Source organism: Urocampus carinirostris, chromosome 1, assembly GCF_059441175.1.
Source record: "Urocampus carinirostris isolate Australia breed hairy pipefish chromosome 1, RoL_Ucar_1.0, whole genome shotgun sequence".
NCBI lineage: Eukaryota > Metazoa > Chordata > Actinopteri > Syngnathiformes > Syngnathidae > Urocampus > Urocampus carinirostris.
The window spans coordinates 43,736,597-43,759,569 of NC_142349.1; the positions used below are offsets into that span (position 1 = coordinate 43,736,597).

General features: G+C 39.4%; 1 protein-coding gene across 1 annotated transcript in view; it reads right to left on the reverse strand.

Moving 5' to 3' along the window:
• The window catches only part of LOC148374750 (RNA binding protein fox-1 homolog 3-like), a 600,089-nt gene extending 582,675 nt beyond the window's left edge, over positions 1-17,414 (reverse strand). Inside the window, exon 1 of the mRNA XM_088340486.1 lies at positions 17,290-17,414. The gene's annotated coding sequence lies outside the window, so the exon portion shown is untranslated. The remainder of the gene's footprint in view (positions 1-17,289) is intronic.
• Between the last annotated feature and the right edge of the window lie 5,559 nt (positions 17,415-22,973).

Below are 22,973 nucleotides of genomic sequence, written 5' to 3' on the forward strand. Positions count from 1 at the left end.
GTTGTAGATCTATAGTTGTTATTTTGTTACAGCCATATACTCTCAGTCGGTAACAACGTCATCTCGAGTTGAATTTGATCCCTGAGGGCTTTTACAAAGATGTAACGCTACTTTGCACATTTTCACTTTTCTCAGTGGGGTTTTGGTCCTCATCAATCACGATAACCTAGGGATCACTGTAATCCGTTTAACTCAAAGCTAGACAGGATTTAAAATTGCACAAAGTTGGATTTGGAAGTTACAAGATGTGTTTATAAACACCGCAGTTGTGGTAAGGCACCGGCTGTGACTAGCTTATTTTTGCACGATTTACGAATGTTAAAGTTGGTGTGCATGGTTTGAGGAGTCCTTAAAGAGTTGAAAATCAAAAGTAATCTATTAAAAATGCGTTAACAATTCCAAACTGAGTTCAAAGACGTATTACTTGCCAAGCCCTCTCAGCGTCTTGTTATTGCAGTGTATCAAACCCTTGCCTTCCCTTCATGAGTACCACCTGAACTCTTGGAATGACGCCCTCCCTGATTGGATTTACTTATCCTTCGCCTGCATCTTGGACCACAATTCTTGCCTCACTACCTGACTTTGTGTGTACCAAACCCTGCCTCTATAAAAAAACCTTCATTTGCTGTACTATTCAGTATTTCTGCACTTTACTTCCGCAGCACACATGCAAGAAGGTGAGACATTTTTAGGGGTGCCCTCTAAAAGTGCGATGCTTTAATAATAAAAGCTAATTTGGGAACATTTCAAAATCATGTTTATTAGGTAATGAACTGTAAAGACTTAGTAAAACATGAAGGAATGATACCCTGAATTTAAAAAAAAAAAAAAAAAACGTAAAAACTATAGACTATCTTTGCTTGTAAATGCATTAGTTTGAAGTGAACTTACAATAAGCATTTGTGAACTGGCGAAGACATAATAATTTGCAAAATTTGAAAGATTATGAACTATGATTAGTAAACATTTAAACATTGGGCGGTGGGGGGAATAATTTAAATGTTACTTCAGAACTATGCATTTTTAATAATTGAAGTCTGATGAACAATTCTGAACACATGACCTAACAACTTGCATTACTTAAAGACTGTGAGTTTATAATTTGCATAAGTAATGATGATCTTGTAATTGAAATATGCCTGTCGCTAAATCAATGTAACACAATCTCAAAACCCTCATTGCTGGTGATGAGATAATAATTGAAGAATAATACTTTCTATGTAGCTCAGCGCTTCATCTCTAAGGGCCCGGTCACACAGCCTTTTGCGTCTGTATCGCGGATAAAATTTTGCAGGTTTTTTTTGCCCGTGGTTGCCCGCAGTAGAAAATGCGCAAAATTGGCCAACCCGCTGTTCATCCGTGGTATGCCCGCAAAACAGACGCCGGCGACTGTTCCGCTTCCTCATCGCGTCAGTTGCACGTCATTTCCGCGTTTGGACCACGGGTATAAATGCTGCCGAGCCGGGTTGTAGAAATCATAACCGCTCAAGACACAGTCCCGTGAAGATAAAGATTTCAAGCTATGGCACCGAAGAAGAAGCCAATATGTTATTATTGTAATAGTTTTTCATTTTTATTTTATTGTTATGAAATGAAAAGAAATGTCAAGAAATAAAAATGGATTAAGACAAGGTCACTACTTTGACGGGGATCCATGTTCACCCCTTGACGTCTCGAGCACAACTGACGTGTGCTCGGCAAATCGCGCTGTATATACGCGGAGAAAGGCCTTTGACCGTCACACGCGTTACACACGCTAATTCACATGATAACACCGCGATACAGGCGCAGAACAAACGTGCTATGACCGTGCTCCACCCGCGATCACCCGCTAAAATTTACCCGTGGTCTAAAGTTTTGAGCAGCGCAAAACTTTTTTGCGCGGCCAGCCGCGTGTGAATTTCTTACCGCGTGTAAAGCACTGCTGTATCTCGTCTGTATCGCGATCTCAAAGCGTCGAACTGCGTCTGCTTCACGGGCAGAAATTTCTGGCCGTGATTCAGCCTCGATACGACCGTGAAAGGCTGTGTGACCGGGCCTTAAGTCAAAGCCGGAGACATTGCCACCTTATGAAACCGCCAACAGAACCAACAAGGACTCTTCTTAGACAACAACCTCTTTCTTTAACCCTTTGTTTTCTGGTCGGCGCTACAGGTCCGTAAAACAAGGACTAAGAGGTAGAGAGGCAAATATTTCCCCAGGGTCTTCACCACCCTCAACAAACGTGCGCAAGTAAAAATGTATACCTTGCCAGATCCATTGAAAACTTAGTACTCATATCCTCTTTATCAACTTATTTTAAATTCTTGGTTACTGCTAAATGTTATTGAACTGCTTTTCTATACACTATTGTTACAATATACTTTTTTTCATTGCACTATTATTAGTACCCAAGCCAGACTCCAAGCACTATCTTGTAAATATTTTTGCCCATATATCCAAAGATTCTTTTATCTTATTTTTGTTTTTAGATGATGTCATCATGTTGTTATCAAGGACAATAAGGAAAATCCAATAATAGTCATAATTACCAAAAAAAAAGCATCAAAGCACAGTGAAAGGCTTTAAAAGAGGCTGACTGACAATTGCAAGTGCCTGCTTAACCAAATGCGCTAAATTTAAAGAAGTGGCACCAGAAAATGCCCATTACATTCTATTTAGGGTTAGCAAATCACACCACAGGTAAGAAGATATTTACCATCCATTTTTTAAGACTATGCCAAATAGAGGTGGGCGATACTTGGAATTTTAGTACTGATTTGAGCCAAGTGAATGCATAGCTATATGGATCGATACCGATCTGATATGTTTTTTTAGAAATGGCACAATCATTGAATAATTGAACTTTCCCCCTTGTGTTTATTAATTATTACGATAAACCCAGCACAGACGTTTTGGCACTATAATGTTTTATTTTTTTTAATAAATACCTACAATTTAAAATTCAACAGTACAAAAAATAAAGAGAAATAGTTATATTAAAAATGTTTCATAACAAAAGCCAATAGTCAGATAAAAAGCTGCAATCTAATGAAATTACGAATAAAGCCAGGTCGACTATACCTTCTGTTGTGCAATATGTTTGGGGGAGAAAAAGGTCAGAAAGTGCAAGTAGTGTAAACAATACAATCTGAAAACCCTTAACAGTGTAAAAAATAATTATTCAACTTAAACAACTGTATCAGAGCAAAAGCCAAGGGAGTCAAACCAAGAAAATGAGCAATGTGTCACAGTCTGGGTGTAAGGTTTAGGTTTCTCTCCTCTTCTCACTTTCCCTTTTCCTACATGGCTCTGATTTATGTTCTCTTGTTTTAGCATTGTCTCAGCCTTTTTTTTGCTTACAGTGTACCAAACCCTTTTTTCCTTTCCCGACCACAAATTCTGCCTACTGAAATGTGAGTTTACCGGATCACCGACAATTTGCCCGACCCGAGACCTTGACAACTGCCTCTGGTGATCAAAATACTGTTGCCTCGATTTTTTTTAACCAGTGTTCCTAACCTGGACCAAATAAGCAGATCATTGTTGCTTTTATTCTTGCGGGTCCTTGACACATATAATGAACAACCCATTTTGGTTATTTTGCCATAGTGACAACAGATTTGCATCCACCCATTTTCAGCACCCCTTATCCTTACTAGGATCGTGAGGGGTGCTGGAGCCCATTCTAGCTATCTTCAAGCAGGGGGCATGGGACACCCTGAACTGGTTGCCAGCCAGTGGCAGGGCACACAGAGACAGACAACTCACCTTGTTCATTCACACTGAATGTGGGAGGAAAACAGAGTGCCTAGAGGAAAGTCAAGCAGGTACGGGGAGAACATGCAAACTTCTCACGAGGGTGCTGCAGTAGCTGGTATTGAAACCTTGACCTCTGCACCGTGGGGCTGCGCGTGAACCACCCGTCTGACGTGCCGCCCGACAAAATATTTACAGGTTTTAATTCAGGAACAGTAGCTCATTGCTCTCTGCGGGTTGAACTTTGGGTTTTTGTGTAAATTTGCCAGAGTGCAGACCCCTGTACCATAGAAATGACACCTGGCATTGTTCTTCTCTGTTGTTGAAAAAAGGAAACAAATTTGTCATATTTAGCTTCTCTCTGGCAAACAAGATGTGGCAGCATGCCAGGCAGGGTGTGGTGCTAAAAATGTGCCTGTCAGTCACAAAAACAGGCAAAAAGTTGGAGAGTAATATAAAGGAGTAATGTGTCCAATCTTGATCACCATTAGGAGGCGCTACGCGCTGACCAGACAGTTAATGTTCAAATGCGCGTCAGCGTGCATGCTACGCAGCCTATGCTAGGAAATCAGAAAATATGATTTAATATTCACGTGCACATAGTAATCCCAGACAGGAACATGCAGACAGAAAGAAACAGGAATAGAGCAGAGAGAGAGATGAGGCCCTATACACAAAGGAATTGGTGACTGAGGGAATGGGGTGGGGGTCTCAAATCTAAATGCTAATGGTTTCCTAACACTCAGATAGCAGACATCAATTCTAACTTAACACTTTTTATACTCTACACTGAGGACTTGGACCTGGAATATGTCTGTGCAATAAAAGTATTTATTGAGTTTTATTGGTTAATAAAGTAAAACGACTTTAATGATGTCTAGCAATCCGCAGTAAAACTGGAGTAAAGTACGTCAGTGGACTGAAAAGGCTAAAAAGGTAGCCTCGAATGATCTCAGATAGGCACAGAATCTTCAAATATGGAATGAACACAAAATATGACAATGGTTAAAAAGTGAACTGTAATGACCTCTAAAAAGTAGTCCAAATTGCATTAATGTAGTTTAGGATAGTGTTTCTCAACCTGTGGATGACAAACCCATTTTCATTGGGCCGTAAGCCTTTTCCTTGGCAAAAAATAAAAATAAAAAAAGGTTCCTTTAAAATAGTTAATAGAAGAGAGGGGCAATTCCCTGCAGATTTAAGTTGAAAACCCTTATTACACACCAGAGAAAAAGACCAATGAAATATGCTTACATATGTGAAGCATGGTGCAGCACTGGGGCTGAGTGGTTAGCGCGTCCGCGGCACATTTCTGAGGTCATTAGATTGAACTTTCCTGTGTGGAGTTTGCATATTCTCCCCGTGCTTGCGTAGGCTTCCTCCGGGCACTCTGGTTTCCTCCCACGTTGCAAAAACATGCATGTCAGTGTGAGGGCGCTAAGTGAGTTGTCTGTCTTCATATGCCCTGCCACTGGCTGGCAACTATTTTAGGGTGTCCCCTGCCCACTGCCTGAAGATAGCTGGGATGGGCTACAGCACATACTTGCCCCTACTGGAAATAAGCGGTGCGGTTGATGGAGGGATGGATTATAATACAGTTACAGCAGAGAATATGATAAATGGATTTTATTAAATAGAGCATCTGATTCTCACTACTTACTTACTACCCCTTTTAGAACAAGTTATGTAACATTATTTTGTTGTTGAGTTATTGTTTTTGTTCTGTTTTTATTTTAATGTTCGAAATAAAGTTTTCATTCATTCATTTTTCATTCATTATCTTGAAGAGAAAAACACTGAGGTAAAGCGTTTTGGATTTCATTCAAAATGTAGATAACTAAGTATTTATTGGAATGTTATGACTTAATCATTTTGTTTTTGCTTTTCACTTTATTTTATGTATGGAAAGTGAAAATATTCAATTATCTCTAGTTTGAACTGCACCATCTGTTCATTTTACTGTATACATTTGAGAAGGACATTTTTTCTTGATTTGGGCTAAAGCTTGGAAATAAGGTGGAGTAGTGGTGGGTCCTGAAGTCAGACCAGTTGAGAACTACTGATTTAGAATATTTCAAAGTGTTCGATATTACTCCCAGAGTGAGCCAAAATGTTCCACAGCAAGGCTCAGTTGCGGGCCACATTGGGACACACAGACTAACATGCAGCATAATCCCAAACGGCACTAATGATTTTAAAATTAACCACAAGTTAATCAGACCTACAACACAAATAAAACTGAACTCAAACTAATTGAAATGTCCTGAAACTGTCCAAAAAAACGACCCAGTGGACCCGGCTGACATGATGTAAAGGAATACTGTAGGGCTGCAAAAACGAAATAACAGCATTGATTAAAATCGATTAATAAAAGTGTTGGCGAATGTATTCAGTGATTTGTTGTGCCGTGGCAGCATGGCAGCGAAGTGTTTAGCATGTGTGCGGCACAGTTCCGAGGTCATGAGATCGAACCTTCCTGTGTGGAGTTTGCATGTTCTCCCCGTGCTTGCGTGAGTTTCCTCCGGGCACTCCAGTCTCGTCCCACATTCCAAAAACATGCATGTCAGGTTAATTGGCCTGTCCAAATTGTCCCTAGGTGTGAATGAGCGAGTGAATATGTCTCTGTGTGCCCTGTGACTGGCTGCCAACCAGTTCAGGGTATCCCCTGTCCATTGCCCGAAGATGGCTGTGATGGGCTCCAGCACCCCTGCGACCCTACTGAGTATAGGCGATGCAGATAATGGATGGATGGAATTTTATGAAGTAGACCATTCTGGAAGGTAGGTAAAATGTACAAATATGGTTACAATAGGGGGTGACTCGATCACTGGCTGGCAACCAGTTCAGGGTGTCCCCTGCCCACTGCCTGCAGACGCCTGGGATGGGCTCCAGCACCCCCGTTACCCTACTGAGCATAAGCGGTTTGGATAATGAATGAATGAATGGTTGTGCAATGAAATTTATTTCAGTTCAAATAATAGAAAGCATCAAAATTTCTCTTGATCCAGTAATGACCTTGTAGCATTTTGGCCTGGCAGAGGGCACTCAGAGATTGTACTTTGATGCATGAGTTCATCTTGATCCAAATCCAAATGTATTTGTGTGACACCTGTGTGACATAGAAGTGCTGTATAACAACATCCAATGTACTTCACGATGCCATATGAAAAGGTGCCTGTTTAGCCAAGAGTTAAGCAAACAGCTTTAAATAGAGATAATCATTGTATACATGCAGGCAACCTTTACTTTAGAGGTCTGTTTGTTGGTTTGTGTGTGGCTTTTTATTTAGCCAAAGGGGGAAAAAAAACGGAATTAATTATTAATTAACTGACAGAAACAAACTATTTCGACGTGTTAGTGTCACGGTTGCCATGGCGCCCATTTGGTCCCAGCCGGGTGGCATTGACTGCTTGCTCCTTGGGAGTACTTAAACGCGGTCATTTGAGCCGTTAGTTGTCTGAGCATCTGTGAAACTTCTGCAAGACTCCTGTTGAACTCTGTGAAAAGCGTAGTTCTGCGTTTGATCCTGTTTTATTTTTGGGCTGATTTGTTTGATTTTGACCACTCTTTTGTTTGGATTTCAATCCTCTTCCGTGACCATCGATCTCCGGATCGAGTGTGCACGCATTCCTCCTCTCCCTGATAAAAAGTTAGGTATGTTACGCTATTGGGTTCTAAATTCTGTTTCCTGTGCCGGTTGTTGACAGTTAGTCAAAGTATCTGCATTCTTCTCCGATGTTGCCTCTTTTTCTATTTTTATGAAAAAGTATCTTACATATATTCAAGTTCATGCCAAACATTTTCATGTTTCGTTAATTGTTAGGCAATTTGAAATTTTTTTTGAATTATTTTATTGTTTTTCTATCTAGAATAATTTATTATTTTGTGCTCTATTTATCTATCAGTCCAATGGATGCAGAAAATACTTTTTTTTTTTAATATCTGATTCATCGATCAATCAAAAAAGTAATCGACCCATTCATTAATTATTTAAATAATCATGAGAGGCAGCCCTTGAATAATGTTCTCAAAGTGGCAAAGGTTTCCTCGGCAAAGGCAATGCAAGGGCAAAGGTCATTCAGGGCAGGGAATCAATAAAAAGTCTTCAAAGAAAGGCCTCAGAGAATAAATTTATGCAAAACAGCCGGTACGTCTTTTGTGGAGTCTTCCGCCACTTTGCCGCTTGACTGCCTCGTCCACTTGGCGGCATCGTGAGCGGTCGCCGAATGAATAATGATGATTCGTCAATAACGTGCTCACCGACCGTTTCGGACCCGACGCTGACTTTGATTGACTTGTGGCGGCACGGCGGGAAAAACTAATTCAGACATCACAGTGCACACACAGAAACACTCTTGAATGTAAACAATATGTCCTCACACAGTTACATGCACCTCAATCTGAAGTCCATATAACAAAGACGATACAGCTCAGAACTGATGAAAACGTGTGCCTGGAGCAAAAAAGTTTCCAAAAGCCACTATTGTTTGAAAGATGGGCTTTGCCGCTTTTATATTCAAACATACGCGTGTACTGTTTACACAACGTGCTAGAAGTGTTTTGATTCCCTGAAAACGGCCAAGAGACACATAAGCAGCCCAGTTTGATATGGCGGCTATTGAAGACACTGAGGAACAAGGGAAATTGGGAAGCCACGAGGAAACTCAAGAATAACGAATCAATGGTTCGAAAATGAAGGAGGCTGAAAATCGAGCTTCAACAAGTTAAGGAAACACAACTTACCTTACGTGGATGTAAGAAAAACTCGAGCACTGGATTATGGAGCAACGATCAAGTGGCAGAACTGTTTCCACAGTTTCCAATTGTCTAAAAGCAATGACGCTAGCGGAGATGAAGATAAAAGACTTTCAAGGTGGACTATCTTGGTGATTTTGTTTCATGAATCCGATTCGCGTTGCGGCTTTTTATGTCCGAGGCTGAGAGAACATTTTGTGTAAAACTGTTGTATTATTGTTTCTAAATACTTCATAAACTGCAAAAAAACTCAGTTTTGTTCCAGGTGCTTTTTTTTTTTGATACGCACACTTTTTACTTTATTAAATGCAGACGGATGAGATTCGTGTCTAATAGGCCGGTTTGCCATACGAGTTGACAAAAAACAATTCTAACCAAGGAGAGCGCGCCCTTTAAAACAGTGCCCCTAATGGGTGTGAAAATACAGGAAGTAAAAAGATCCCTTCCCAAAGTGGGTTGTAATGGTCGATATTGGAACTACACATTCTGAACTATAATGACCATAAGTTAGAGAAAATGAATAGCATTTATCTAGTATTTTATTCATTTTCCTAGTAAAGTTACAGGGGTGCTGTTCCCCAACTTCCTGGCAGTGGGCAGGGAACGCAATACAAAGTTACGTTTTTCTAAACAATCTTCCAGTCTGATACTGAATAGTTTGCCACCAATTTGTTTCTCTCTCATCGAATAGCCATTCCCATGCAGCTATTCTGTGACTTTCTCTTTTTGTTTTTTTTTCATTATGCCAAGGCTACCTTTTAATCACTTGAAAAATGGAATTTCTTCCTCACCTTTACTTCTTCATCCTTCTTTCCGCAAATGCCTCTTTGGCCTGAGAAAGCCTCTCAATCAGGTGAGAGCATCCGGTCATTGCGAAGGCTGCTTATCTCACCCCAATCGATTGGTTGCCATGTATGCGTGGGTTGGTCGGGGTTGTTGGGGTTCAAAGTGAGTGACCAATCAATGAGGCCTTTTCATTCTCCTTGAAAAGTCCTTTGTCTGATCACCGCCACTGATTGGACTGGTGTGACTCGAACACAGTAACACTTCTTCTAAAGTATTTTTTTTTATTGCCTTGGTACAGCATTTCATGTGAGATGCCCAGATTGGTGAAGATGGCATAATTTGGACATTTAGCAAGTGGAATAAAAATAATTCCAAAACATTAGCCTTGGGGAAAACCAAAGTCAGGAGTCCACAATCGATGAAACACCCAGCGTAAGCCCAAAATAAATAATATATATATATATATATATATATATATATATATATATATATATATATATATATATATATATATATATATATATATATATATATATATATATATATATATAGAGTCGGAGTGGCGAGCAGACGAGTCAGAGGGGCGAGCCGACGAGTCAGTCATATATATATATATATATATATATATATATATATATATATATATATATATATATATATATATATATATATATATATATATATATATATATATATATATATATATATATCCTACTCTGTGCGTCTACTTTCGAAAATGATATGCAAATGCACGACCTTATAACGCTCTGGAGAGTCCGGAAGCACAACGTTATTCGATGCAGGCTTCTGATTCTGATTTTCTGCCGAGTATGCAAATTGCCAAACGAACCGAAATTCCAAAATTTCCAAACTGAGCAAAATTTTGAAAACCGAATAAAGCTAACATTTCATTTGAAAAAGAAAAAGAATAAACCCCCCTTTTTTTTCGCTAAAAAGTTATCCACAACTAGAGACGTTTTGTACGTTGTACACCTGACATTACAGATGCACGCCCCGGACAGACGTTATTTCAGACACTGGTTAGTCCTTTTATTATTGTATTATTTGTTCATGTATGCCCGTTTGATTTATTCAACTATTTGTGCACATTAAAAGTCAGAGTAAAGACGAGGGGGGCATTATCTTCGCATAACTGCCATATTGACAGAATGTCCGATTTGCTCAGGGTTGTAGAGAAAGTTAAATTATTGAACTCATATTTATTTTAGTTGCATTTTAGTTAAAGCCATTTTAATTAACAATACTTGTAATTAAAGTCAGACTCAGAATGAATCAAAAAAATTGTGTCTACATATCTATCATTTCTAACAGGCAAATTTCCTAATCAAATGAAAATAGCCAAAGTTATACCAATATACAAAAATGGAAACAAACACATTTTTACAAACTATAGACCGGTATTCTCTTCCTCATTCCCTAAAATATTAGAAAAACTCTACAATAATAGACTACAACAATTTGTCGATAAACATTGATTAATGAACAACAATATGGTTTTAGAGCAAACAAATCAGCAACAATGGCTATTATTGATGCATTAGAAGAAATCACCCATAGCATAGAAAAAAGAGATACGCAGTTGGGGTATTTCTCGACTTATAAAAAAACATTTATCAAAAAAACCTGGAAAGATATGGCATCAAGGGCGTGGCTTTGCAATGCATTCAAAGTTTTTTGACAGGGAGTAAGCAATATGTGAAAATGAGAGAGTTGTCATCTGAATATTTGGGTTCTATCCTGGGTCCAAAGTTATTTAATTTATATATTAACACTATTTTTAATGTTTCAAAACTATTGAAAATAGTAATATTTGCAGATGACACTAACATTTTCAATTCAAATGATAACTATATTCATTTGGTAAGCTGTATTAATTGTGAAATAATTAACCTAAAACTATGGATGGATATAAAAAATAGCTTTTAATTTAAATACAACCAAAGTAATATTCTTTGGTAATTGCAAGGCAAATCAAGATTTAGAAGTAAAAATGGATGGTGATGCAATAGACACTGTATCTGATATTAAGATTTTAGGGATCATAATAGACAATAAATTAAGGTGGAAAACAATCAGACACATACAAACTAAAGTATCTAAAAGCATTTCAATAATTAATAAAGCCAAATTCATTTTAAACTATAATGCATTGTATTTTTTATAGTATCCTCTAGCTGCCATATTTAACATATTGTGCAGAAGTCTGGGGCAATAATTACAAAAGTACACTACAGCACCTTTTTATCCTCCAAAAACATGCAATTAAAACCATACACAGGGTAAAATATCGGGGTCATACTACTATTTTATTCATGCAGTCCAAATTAATAAAATTGGATGATTTAGTAAAATGTTTCACTCCACAACTGCTATTTAAGGTCAACAAAAACATAGCGCCAGAAAACATCCATAAATTATTCATTCGGAAAGGGGGAAATTATAACCTTGGTGGCTGTAGTAAATTCATAACCCCAAAGGTGAGAACAACCAGGAAAAGTATGTGTGTGTCTGTGTGTGGAGTCAAACGTTGGAACAATTTACAAGACGAGATCAAACAATGTCCAACTATTCACTTGTTCAAATTTAAATACAAAAAAACAAAACTGGCGGAATACAGAGATGAAGAAAATGGGGTATGAGTGGTACGAGAGATTGGTAATAGTGTGTCTAGAACTATGGTTAACTTTTGGTGTTATTGTTGCTAACTGTTATTATCAATATTATTACTATTGTTGTTATTATCATAGGTGTATTTAATAGGGAATATGAAGGGTTAGAGAAAATAAGCATCTGCTTCTGACTACCCCTTTTTTAAACATATTATGTAACATAATTTTGTTGTTGAGGTTTTGTTTTTGTTCTGTTTTTATTTTAATGTTTGAAATAAAGTTTTCATTCATTCATTCATTCATTCTCTTGAAATCTTGTCTACTTTGAGGAACCTATTGTCCATTTGAAGACACCTTGACAAAAAAGACCAAAATAGATATCAAACAAACAAGCTTATAGATATTTTTCGGTGGTCCTCGTTAGCTGATTAGAATTATCGATGTGTTTTATTTTATATCCTTCACCTTCTCAATAAAATGAATATTCACTCATTTTCAAATATTTTTTTACCTCATAATTTTATGTTTCATGTCATTTTAGTGTAATGGTTTTGTATTTTATGGTCTAATTACGCGATCCTTTTAGATATTTGTGCTTATTAATGGCTTCTCCAGCTTTCTAACCAAATTTTACAGCTTGAACGAAGTCCTTCAGCTACTTTGAGGACAAGTGACGCCACGTTCACAACACTTGGAACTTCGGACCACGGTTTGGAATAAGTTTTAATGAGGGACCATTTGGATGAGAAAGAGCCCCATCGCCTTGCCTTAAAAAAATGCAATCAAAAACGTAAAGTCATGCTTGGCATTTAAATTAGATGAAACTTAATTATACTTTCCCGCTGGCAACCAGTGTTTGGCATGTTACTGGAAAAAAAAGAAAAAATTAGATAGTTACGATTTTCTTTAAAAAGTAATTATGTTAACCCCCAGATGGGTTGGTTGGTTGGATCCCATGACCACTAGTGTTGTAGGGGCACCATTTCCTGTGGTGTGTCTTGGGCAAGTACAACCCCCCAGATTATTGACACTGAAAGTAAACATGTAGTTGATACTTATAGCTTATACTCGCATTGAATCCGACCCCCGAAAACTGCTTTCAAATAGCTGAATAATAAAATAAATGAAAAGAAAGGAGTGAACTAACTCGTGGAAGCAAAAAGCCTTCATAAATGTTCAGTGTGTCTTGTGCAACATTGAGAGCTTGCAAACGAGCACTTAATCGAGAGACTCCATATCCGTATTAGCTTCGGACCACTTGAATATTTACTTCTCTTTTCTTAGGTCCTGTCTAAAACGATTGTACAAATAAAAAGAACAAAATTTAGCACACTTTTAACTGGCAATTTTGTGTTTATCTTTGCCCCATTGATTGAGTTGATTTGGTGTTCCTGTATAAACCACGCCGACGATTGATCTATAGCAGGGGTTTCCAACGTGGTTGCGCCAGGAACAGCTGAGGTGCCCACGGACTTACTGACAATAGGTCACCAGTGCTGGGTCAAAGTTATTTTCTAGTGAAATGATTACGGTTACCACAGCGCCCAATTGTCCCTGCCCACTTCCCAGTTTGTTGAGTCTGTTCAACCATACTTACAATAATTAACCTGGTAATAACATAATAACAACATAGTAATAATAGGTTGGTATATACCAATTTTTCTATGTTTAAGGTCGTTGTTCTGTTAGGAAAATGAACCTGCGCCACAGTAAAATGAACCTGCGCCACATTTTAGGTCTCTTTCAGACTCGTGGGCCAAATGTGACTCGCGGGCCGTGCCGTGACTTCAATATGCGTGCTCTACTTAGTCAATGTTTTCAGTTTTTCTTTTTTAAACGGGTAGTATTGTGTTGCAAGATGAAGTGAGCACCATTGCCACTTATATTAGTTCCTGGGCAAATTTTGATGTCTGTCAATATAAACCCTGCTGGGTTGCATCCAATTCATTTATTTTACATCTCACTTGTCCTCATAGAATTGTTTTCAATTTAGTGTGAGTCGTCTTTGTGGATTTTCTTATTGAAGTAAAATAAATGTTGAGCTGGGTACAGCGTTGATCTAATAAGAGGCCGAGGGACTCGCTCTTTTTTTTTTCATTATTGGCAAGCTAAAAGCAGCGACGGGCTAGTGCTAATGGGCTTTGGAGACAAAATTGAGCGCCAAATGAGGCACAAATGTAAGCCGCTCAGCGTTAACAGATAGTTAGCAGCTGAGAGAAAGCTCCAAGCTTCCTAAATCATCCCCAAAAGTCTGAATAAAACTATCAAAGACACACAAAATGGATCAGCAAGCTTAGTAGCTTACCACCACCGTACAAAACATCTTGTTAACATCTTCAAGATAACCTAATCCATTTTTAGGAAAAACCCTGCAAAGGCCAGGGTTGCACAGATGGAGCCCACCAAGAGGTTAGATCAGGCCTACGAAACTCCAGACCAACGAAACCCCATGAGAATGAGCCCGAATCCACCCGAGCCCAACAAATTAACTTGATTTGAGGGACCAAGCTTATAACAAACTTGAATTTTCATATTTTATTTGTGAGGACTCGGGAGGTGGAAGGAATGGTAATTTTGGCTGCCATCTCATTTGCCCGATGAAATTTGGAAGTTCTGTTTATCATTTCTTACTTGCTTTCTGTAGCATGCATATTTTACCTATATCGGGTGTTAGGATGTAAGTCCTCAAAAGTATTATGTATATTTTTGATTAGTGTACATTATCTCACTCTACCAGCTCAAGTCACGTCACACCAAAGGTACATTTCCTTTATTTGTATATATGGTTGGTTTGTTGAATCGCTAAAGCACTAGGGTGGTAGGGGCACCATTTCCTGTGGTGTGTCTAGGGCAAGTACAGCCTGGTGGCACTCATCCCTTTTAATTATTGCTAATCAATAATTGTTTCAACAAACTCATTTTCTAGCTTCATACTAAATAATGAATGATTTAAAAAATATTTAGTGCAGGTATTATTTTTTAAGATTTAACAGTTTTTATCCTTTTTCTCAAAAAGAAAGTATTGTTGGCAATACCATTTTCACATGAGGTAAAGAATTTCATACACGTCCAAGTTCACAGAGTTTGCTAAGAGATCAACTTTGCTCACAGTATTAAGATTTTTGGTCGTAAATATTCAACAAGATTAATATTTAAACTAGTCAGGCCAACCCATTTTTGACCCTATTATCGGTACATATCTACTCTTCACACCTCGGTCCACATTTTCATTTTGGACTGTTCACCTTATCAGACATACAGGAGAGTAGTCTGATGTTTAACTCATTCAAATCATTTTTTCAAGAAACATTGTCTCTGAATGACAAAACGTAAAAAAATATTTTTTTAACCCCTGGATAATCTTTGGCTCTGCTGAAAAATAAGTAGCAAGCCTTTGGGAATTATTTCACCGTGGTAAATCACCACTAGATGCGAGGAATGAATTTGGTCAGATATTTTTCTACACATCGAGGAACCCCCACTTCCTCATGTTGCTTCCTGCATAAATTTAGTGATCTTGCAATAAAATGTTATTTTGTGAACAATGCACCTTCGTGTTTATGGAAAGCATTCCCTGGATGTTGTAGGTTTCACAGATAAAAAAGCACCAAACTGAAAGTTCCGCTTGAAATGCATCCTTTCACAAAAAGCTGGTTTTCTCAGATATTTTCATAGAATGAAGTATTTTCAAGAAACTTAGCAATGTTCAACTGTTGTTTACCAAACAATGTTAAAAGCTAGAAACACATATATTTTTTATAATGAAAGAGCTTCATAATGAAAAAGCTATATTTCGATTCTCATGTCTATATAGATACACAACAAAATGTTTTGTAGGCCTTCAAAAATAAGTCAAAAAGGCAAAATTTGGCTGGTACCGGGCATGAGAAGTTCACAGCGTAACAGTGGCTTTTTTCATCTTCTTGCTAAAATTATCCTAAGGCTAAGAAAACATGCGCTAACACATTTTTGTGACTATTTTAATTCCATCGTTTTTCTAGCTCTGCTTCCAGAAGACTCACAAGAGCATTTTCTTCTTCATGAACTGAGTGGTTATCGAATAGTTCCACCATTAAACATTTAGGACCTCACTAGCTCACAGGAAAAAAATCATATGAAGTCGACACCACAGTTGACCTTGCAAAGGTCATATGGAAGAAAAGGGGCCGCTGTAATTGAGCCAGAGGGGACAGCGGCAGCAACCCAGCCTTGCCTTGTAGCAAGCGTATTGATGATCAGCGCCGGGTGCCCGTCGCCTCTCTATCGATTGCTGCCGGCGAGTAACTGCACCTCGCCTCACTTCCGACATTATAAAAAAAACCGGAGAGAAGCCATCGAGACTCCTCCAAATATGATTGAAAGCGGCACGAGGGGGTGAACAAACACGATCACAAGTTGAAAGAAGAATCATCATTGATTCATGAAAATTGAGTAGGTGTTGCCAACTCATTTCGAAGTAAGGTTGTTAACTTTCTTAATTTGATCTTTTGAAATACAAAACAACCCGTTGTGGGTTCTGCAAGAAAGGAACTGACCAAAAAAGCAAAGTTCTTTGTCAGTCCCTCCCTTACCTATAGACACTGAAAGTACAAGACGGATGGGTTCAAGAAACGTGTTTCCTTCACAGATTGTCTGGGCTCACCCTTCGAGGTACATTAAGAATTCAAGGGAAGTCAAAGGTGAGCAACTGCTTCTTTGTCGTGAGAGGAGCCAAGCAGGGTGGTTAAGCCATCTGACTAGGATCCCTCTGGGAAACCACCATGGTGAGGTGTTTTATATCAGCAAGAGGCCCCAAGGATGACTTGGGAGCCGCTGGACAAACTGTCAGACTACCTTCTGATCCCCATGAAACATTTGGAGGAAGTGGCAAGGGATAGAAAAGCCCTGAGCTAAACTTGCTAACCCTACAGCCCAGCCCTGTGTTTGAAAATGGATGGGAACATTATGTAGCATTCTGTAAGATTTATTATGTTTCAAAAATACATAGGGGTCTATTTTGACTGGAAAATGCTCAAATATATTCTCAGTCCAGTCCTTACAATACAATTGCATGGAGAATCCATAAAGGTTTTCTGATACATATCTAAATCGCCAAATGACTTCTGTATGTCTTATGGTTCATCAAATGCCTCTTTTAGCTACCTGGTCACTTAGACGTTCATATTTATTAACAAATCCCACCACCACCACCACCTATCCAAAATGTGATGTTATTTTACCAAATGCTTTATGCACATAGCAAAAATGATTTAAGAGCACAGCTCTGTATTCAAGCATGTTTGTAAACAAGTTGGACCTCAACAGAAAAGTGTGAGAGAAACAACTCCTTCATAGCCTCACAGCACAGCACATGCATGTGTGAGAGTGGGTGTGTACTCACAGTTGATGCTAGGAACTTGTCCACCACCACACTTCTACTACTTCTTCTATCCTCTCTATGATGCTCCTATGAAACAAGAAGTCCTCCCTGGAACCACGCGGTGACCGGAAGAAGATGAGGAAAAAGAAGTAAGGGAGATGAGGAGCAGAGGATGCTCTGTTAAAAGACAAAAGAGTGAAATAGTGTGTGAGAGAGAGAGCGCAGAGGAAGAGTTGTGAGTAGCGTCCTGTGATTGGTCAGTAAAAGGCGTTATGGAGAATGGGCGTCTGTCTGGGCCCGATCATTCCTTAGCACTGCTCACAGAACGAGTGTAGAAATGGAGCTTGCATTGCAACGCTCAGGAGAGTGCTTGAGAGAGTGAGAGAGTTAGGGAAAAAGAGGTAGAGAGATTTAAGACCTAAGTCAGAAAGAAATTGCAAGGGTGAAATGGAACAACATAAATGTTAATCAAGGTATAGAGACAATTAAGAACAAATGTAAAAAGAGAGACGATAAAAACATATTTGAAAGATTAAAAAAAGCAAGTGTCAAAATAAAGAAATGATGGGACAGGAAGAGATAAATAGAGATGGAATGTATGTGTGAGAGAGAGAAATGGGGAAAGTTGAATCCTGTGTTTGGCTCCTCATCATTGACTCCTTATACATAAATATTAGCTACACACAAAAAAAGCCTAATATTGGAGTGATGCCATTAAAGGAGAACCTTTCCGGCCCTACCCATGACGGAAAAAATACCGTATTTTCACGACTATAAGGCGCACCTAAAAGCCTTTATTTTTTTAAAAAGCTATCCATGCGCCCTATAATACAGTGCGCCTTATATATGGATCATATTAAGTCGCAAAGTCTTGCAACTAAGGAAAGCAACCGCCGACTAGAATTTCCCCCGAAGGCGAAGTAGTCCACTGTGTATGTTGGGATATATATATATACACCGGTGTTTCATTTCCTAACCAATGTGTCAATCATCATTTGAATCAGTCACTATTGGCTAAAGTTATTCGGGGGTAAAGGAGGCTAAATCTTTTCATCATTTGCAGGCTCGCATAGGCTAAAGCGGGGCAAAACAAAGCCTGCAATTGGCCGAAAAAGATGAATGTGAATCACACGTTGGGTTGCACTATGGCATAGAGAAAACATTTTTTACTAGTCTGTATTTGTAAATATTTTACACGGTTGGATTTACTACACTCACGGTTGTAAGAAGACCATGGTTGCGTATCATTATTGAACGTGATGGCTGCAAGAGAACTTAGGTGAGCTATGCGGTTTTATATTTTCCCAGTATCTTGTTTTAGAACGATCTTAGTGTTTCTGTGATGAGTCTATTTTTAAACTATATTCAATTCAAAGTGTTTATTGTCATATGCACAGTAAAGAACCACGTTTCCCTGCACAATAAAATTCTTACTTTGCTGTCCACACAGTTACCAGCTAGAAATAAAATAGAAACTAAGAAATGGTTGGCATTTCTTGTATCCCAAGACTTTAACCTTCCGAATGATATGTGGAACGATGCATTTGAGTGATTGGTGACATCGTACAGAGACTGTGTCCATACATGTGTGAGACACGTATTTGCTTCTTTGCAAGCTTTCGGAATGTTAAGGGGGTAATAAGTTTGACTGAACTATCTGACTGTTTTGTGGACGTTCCCTTTGTAGCGCCTTATAATCCGGTGCGCCTTATGTATGGAAAATATAGGACCAAAAACTATTTTTGAGATGTGCGCCCTATAACCCGGTGCGCCGTATAGTCGTGAAAATACAGTAGTGAGATTTTATGTTGCCAGGTAGAAGAAGCCCCAGAGATTAAATTCTTAACCAAAATGAGTATCGTATTTTCCGCACTATAAGGAGCACCTAAAAGTCTTTTTTTTTTTTCAAAAGCTGACCATGCGCCTTATAATACAGTGCGCCTTATATATAACTCAATATTAAATCGCAAGGTCTCGCGACTTACGCAACAGCCGCCGACTCGATTTTCACCCGAACGTGGAGTAGTCCGCGGTGTATGCTGGGATTTATATACCGGCGTTTCATTGGCTAACCAATGTGTCAATCATCAGTTAAATCGATCGCTATTGGCTGAAGTTATTCGGAGCCTCGGATTGGCTAGAGGGCCAAAACAAACCCTGCAATTGGCCGAAAAAGATGTGTCAATCATCCGTTAAATCGATCGCTATTGGCTGAAGTTATTTGGAGCCTCGGATAGGCTTGAGGGCCGAAACAAACCCTGCAATTGGCCGAAAAAGATGACTGAATAGCAAGCTTGCTAAACTACGACATAAAGAAACATATATCATTAGTCTGTATTTGTAAATATTTTACTCTCCTGGATTTACTACACTCACGGTTGTAAGAAGACCATGATTGTGTATTATTATTGAACATGAGAACTTAGGTGAGCTATGCGGCTTTATATTTTCCCGGTATCTTGTTTTAGAACGATCTTGATGTTGCTGTGATAAGTTGAGTGAATTAAACTCAATTTCAAGTGTTTATTGTCATATGCACAGTAAAGTTGCGAGCGAAAAAGAAAATAGAAACTAAGGAATGGTTGGTATTTCTTGAATCCCAAGACTTTAACCTTCCGAATGATTATTGAAATGACGCATTTGAGTGACACCGTATGGACACCGCATCCGCACGTGTCTACGACACGTATTTGCTTCTTTGCAAGCTTTGGGAATGTTAAGGGGGTAATCAGTTTGACTGAATCATCTGACAGTTTTTTCGACGTTCCCTTTGTAGCGCCTTATAATCTGGTGCGCCTTATCTATGGAAGATATAGGACCAAAAACTATTTTGGGGGGGGTGCGCCCTATAACCCAGTGCGCCCTATAGAGCGGAGAATACGGTAATCTGACTGAAGTATGTTTTCCTTAATTTTCTCAGGACCCACACAGGGTTGTGCAAAAACACTGATCAGTACATAAAACATTGGTCTATTTATTCAGCCAGGTTTGATACACGGAAACTCAGGTAGCAAAGAAAAAGCATGGTCAAAGATGCAGAGGAGGGGTTAGTGTTCCATTAAACCCAAACATTGAAGGCAACAGCACAAGAGTTTGTCATGCAGTGCTCATTATCCAGAAGAGCAGACGAGGCTTCAGTACACTGAATTAACGAGTTGCTGAGACAAGAGAGCTTGAGATGTAACAGGGAAGACAACAAACTAGAACAGAACCAAGGAGACAAAGTGTTTGAATAGTGCAGAGGGAACATTGTAATAGGTGAGAAATCAAGGCGGGTGACTGTGGCTGAGAGGAGAAAAATTGCACCAGGAAAAGAGTGACCAAGTAAACTAAGGTTTAGTTAGATAGGGGGCAGGAAACAATAGAGAATCCTACAAAGAAACAGGGAATTGAATGCCAGATTGTGAAAAAGTCATCAAATTAAAGTGAAAAACTGTAATTTCCAATGTGGACTTCATGCATCTTTTTCCTGCTCTGTGAAAATATTCAGTATTAACAGGTTTTGGCAGTTAAATAGAACTTTGAAAAAAACTGCATACATCAGGAAAGAATAGCATATGAAACACTACCAATCAATGTCACTTTTATCTCAAGCTACCACTGTGTTCAAGCACCGATGCCTCATCTTAAGCACTCCTTGTCCCACTACTACTCGTTTAATTATAAGTCCTACTATATCAAAATTTCCCCCTGAAAACTTTCAGAGGAAGTCAAGACTTGGTTCCAAGCAGACCCAGGTTCACAGTTTCTCCCTATTAAAGTCCTGCCTGGTCAACACAGCACACACGCACAACAGCAAACACACAATGGCAGGAATCCCATCTCCGTCCTCCTCACTTCAGCAAATTCAATTAAAAAGAAAAATTGGCAATTAGCTGAGTGTTATGATGGTGTAACAGTCATCTCATCGCTCATTCACTGGCTTGTGGGCTTCAGGATCACGAGGGTTGGGAGGATGGGTCGTTCCTCTAGATGTTGGTCACAAAGTCATGTGACACGTTAAATATGACAAATGTTTTGCATGACCAGGGCCTAAACATTTGATTTGAGGGACCGGGACTGAAGCAAATCCAAGTTTTTATATAACACCGATTTTGGCTAACCTGCATTGGCTCCCAGTTAGCCAAAGATGTGACTTCAAGGTTCTCTTAGTATTGTACAAAATCATACATGGACTTGCTCCCTCTTATCTTTCAGATCTGATCTGCCACTATGTCCTGGTCCGAAGCCTACGATCTGAGAGTGCCGGTCTTCTGATGATCCCGAGAGCAAAGAAGTCTTCTGCTGGTTCCAGAGCGTTCTCCATCCGGGCACCGGTGCTGTGGAATGCTCTTCCCCCTGAGATCCGATCTGCAACCTCAGTGGAAATGTTTAAATCTAAACTTAAAACTCACTTCTACTCCATTGCATACGAATAACCTACTCCTCTTGTCGGTTGAAAATAGTCTGTGTAATATAGTGTAACAATCTGTGAAGCCCTTTGAGACTCTTCGTGATTTAGGGCTATACAAATAAAAATTACTTGACTTGACTTGACTATTCTATTTGTGGACACTGGCTCCTGAGTCATTGGGGCCCAACTCTCCTCTTACACTTCTAAGAGCCGGCTTGAAGAGCTATTACGTTTGCAAATGACACATTACTGAAAGAAAGACTGAGAACGAGACTGAGCTCAAAAAGGAAATTGCAGACTTGTGTGTTGTCAGCCACAGAAAAAGACAATTGCATGATAAAAATATAAAAATCCGCGGAGTACAGAAACCGCAATACACTGAGGGATTACTGTACACAGAACGGGTACATGCAATATCCGCTACAGCCAAACACATACGCCTGCACACTCGTTTGGCATTTGAGCAAGCAGACATCATTTTTTATTACCACGACAGAAGAACACGAGGGGGCCACATATCCAAAACTTGTAGTTTTGTTATGATTGCCCCTTGCCCTCACCTGTGCTCGCTCGTTTGGCGCCTGCTGCTGCTCAGTACACCATTAACTCCTTGTCCGTCAGCAAACCTCTGCACATGCAAGGCAAGCACTATTTTACTCTGGGTCCCGTCTGTGCTGTCCTTACCTGTATCCTGCTCGTCTGCCCCTGGCTTCCCGATCGTCTCCAGCTCCCTGACTTTTTCCTTTCTTGGACAAGGCTCCCATCTCCCGCCCCAGGTACTCAACCCGTTTTTGCCCTCCGACCACGCTCTGATCTCCCGTCCCGGCTACTCAACTCGTTTATGGCCATCGACCACGCTCTGATCGCCCGTCCCGGCTACTCAACTCATTTCCGCCTTCCGTCCACGCTCTGATCCTGCGAACTTCCTGTTCCTCCTGCCCAGCGATCGTCGGATTTTTGGCGCTTGCTTTCCCGTACCTGACTTCTCAGCTTTCGCAATAAAGTTTGTCGTGAAATGTTAAGCGTTTGGGTCTACCATCTGTTCTGGATCTGACAAGTTTTGTCACAGGTATTGAGAAACTTGCAACGGGAAGACCAATGTAAAAGGTTAGCTAAAATAAAAAAAGCAACAAAAGGGAAGTGAATATTGAAGTGACACTTGTGTTGGGCCAATAACAGGGAGAGGATATGATGGGTTTTGATCAAATGACTTCAAAACAAAAATAAAATGTAGAGTTCGGACCAGGGATGTGAAACTGAGTTTGGCTCTGGGGGCGGATCCAGACTTTCTGTTCTCTGGATCTGGAAGAGA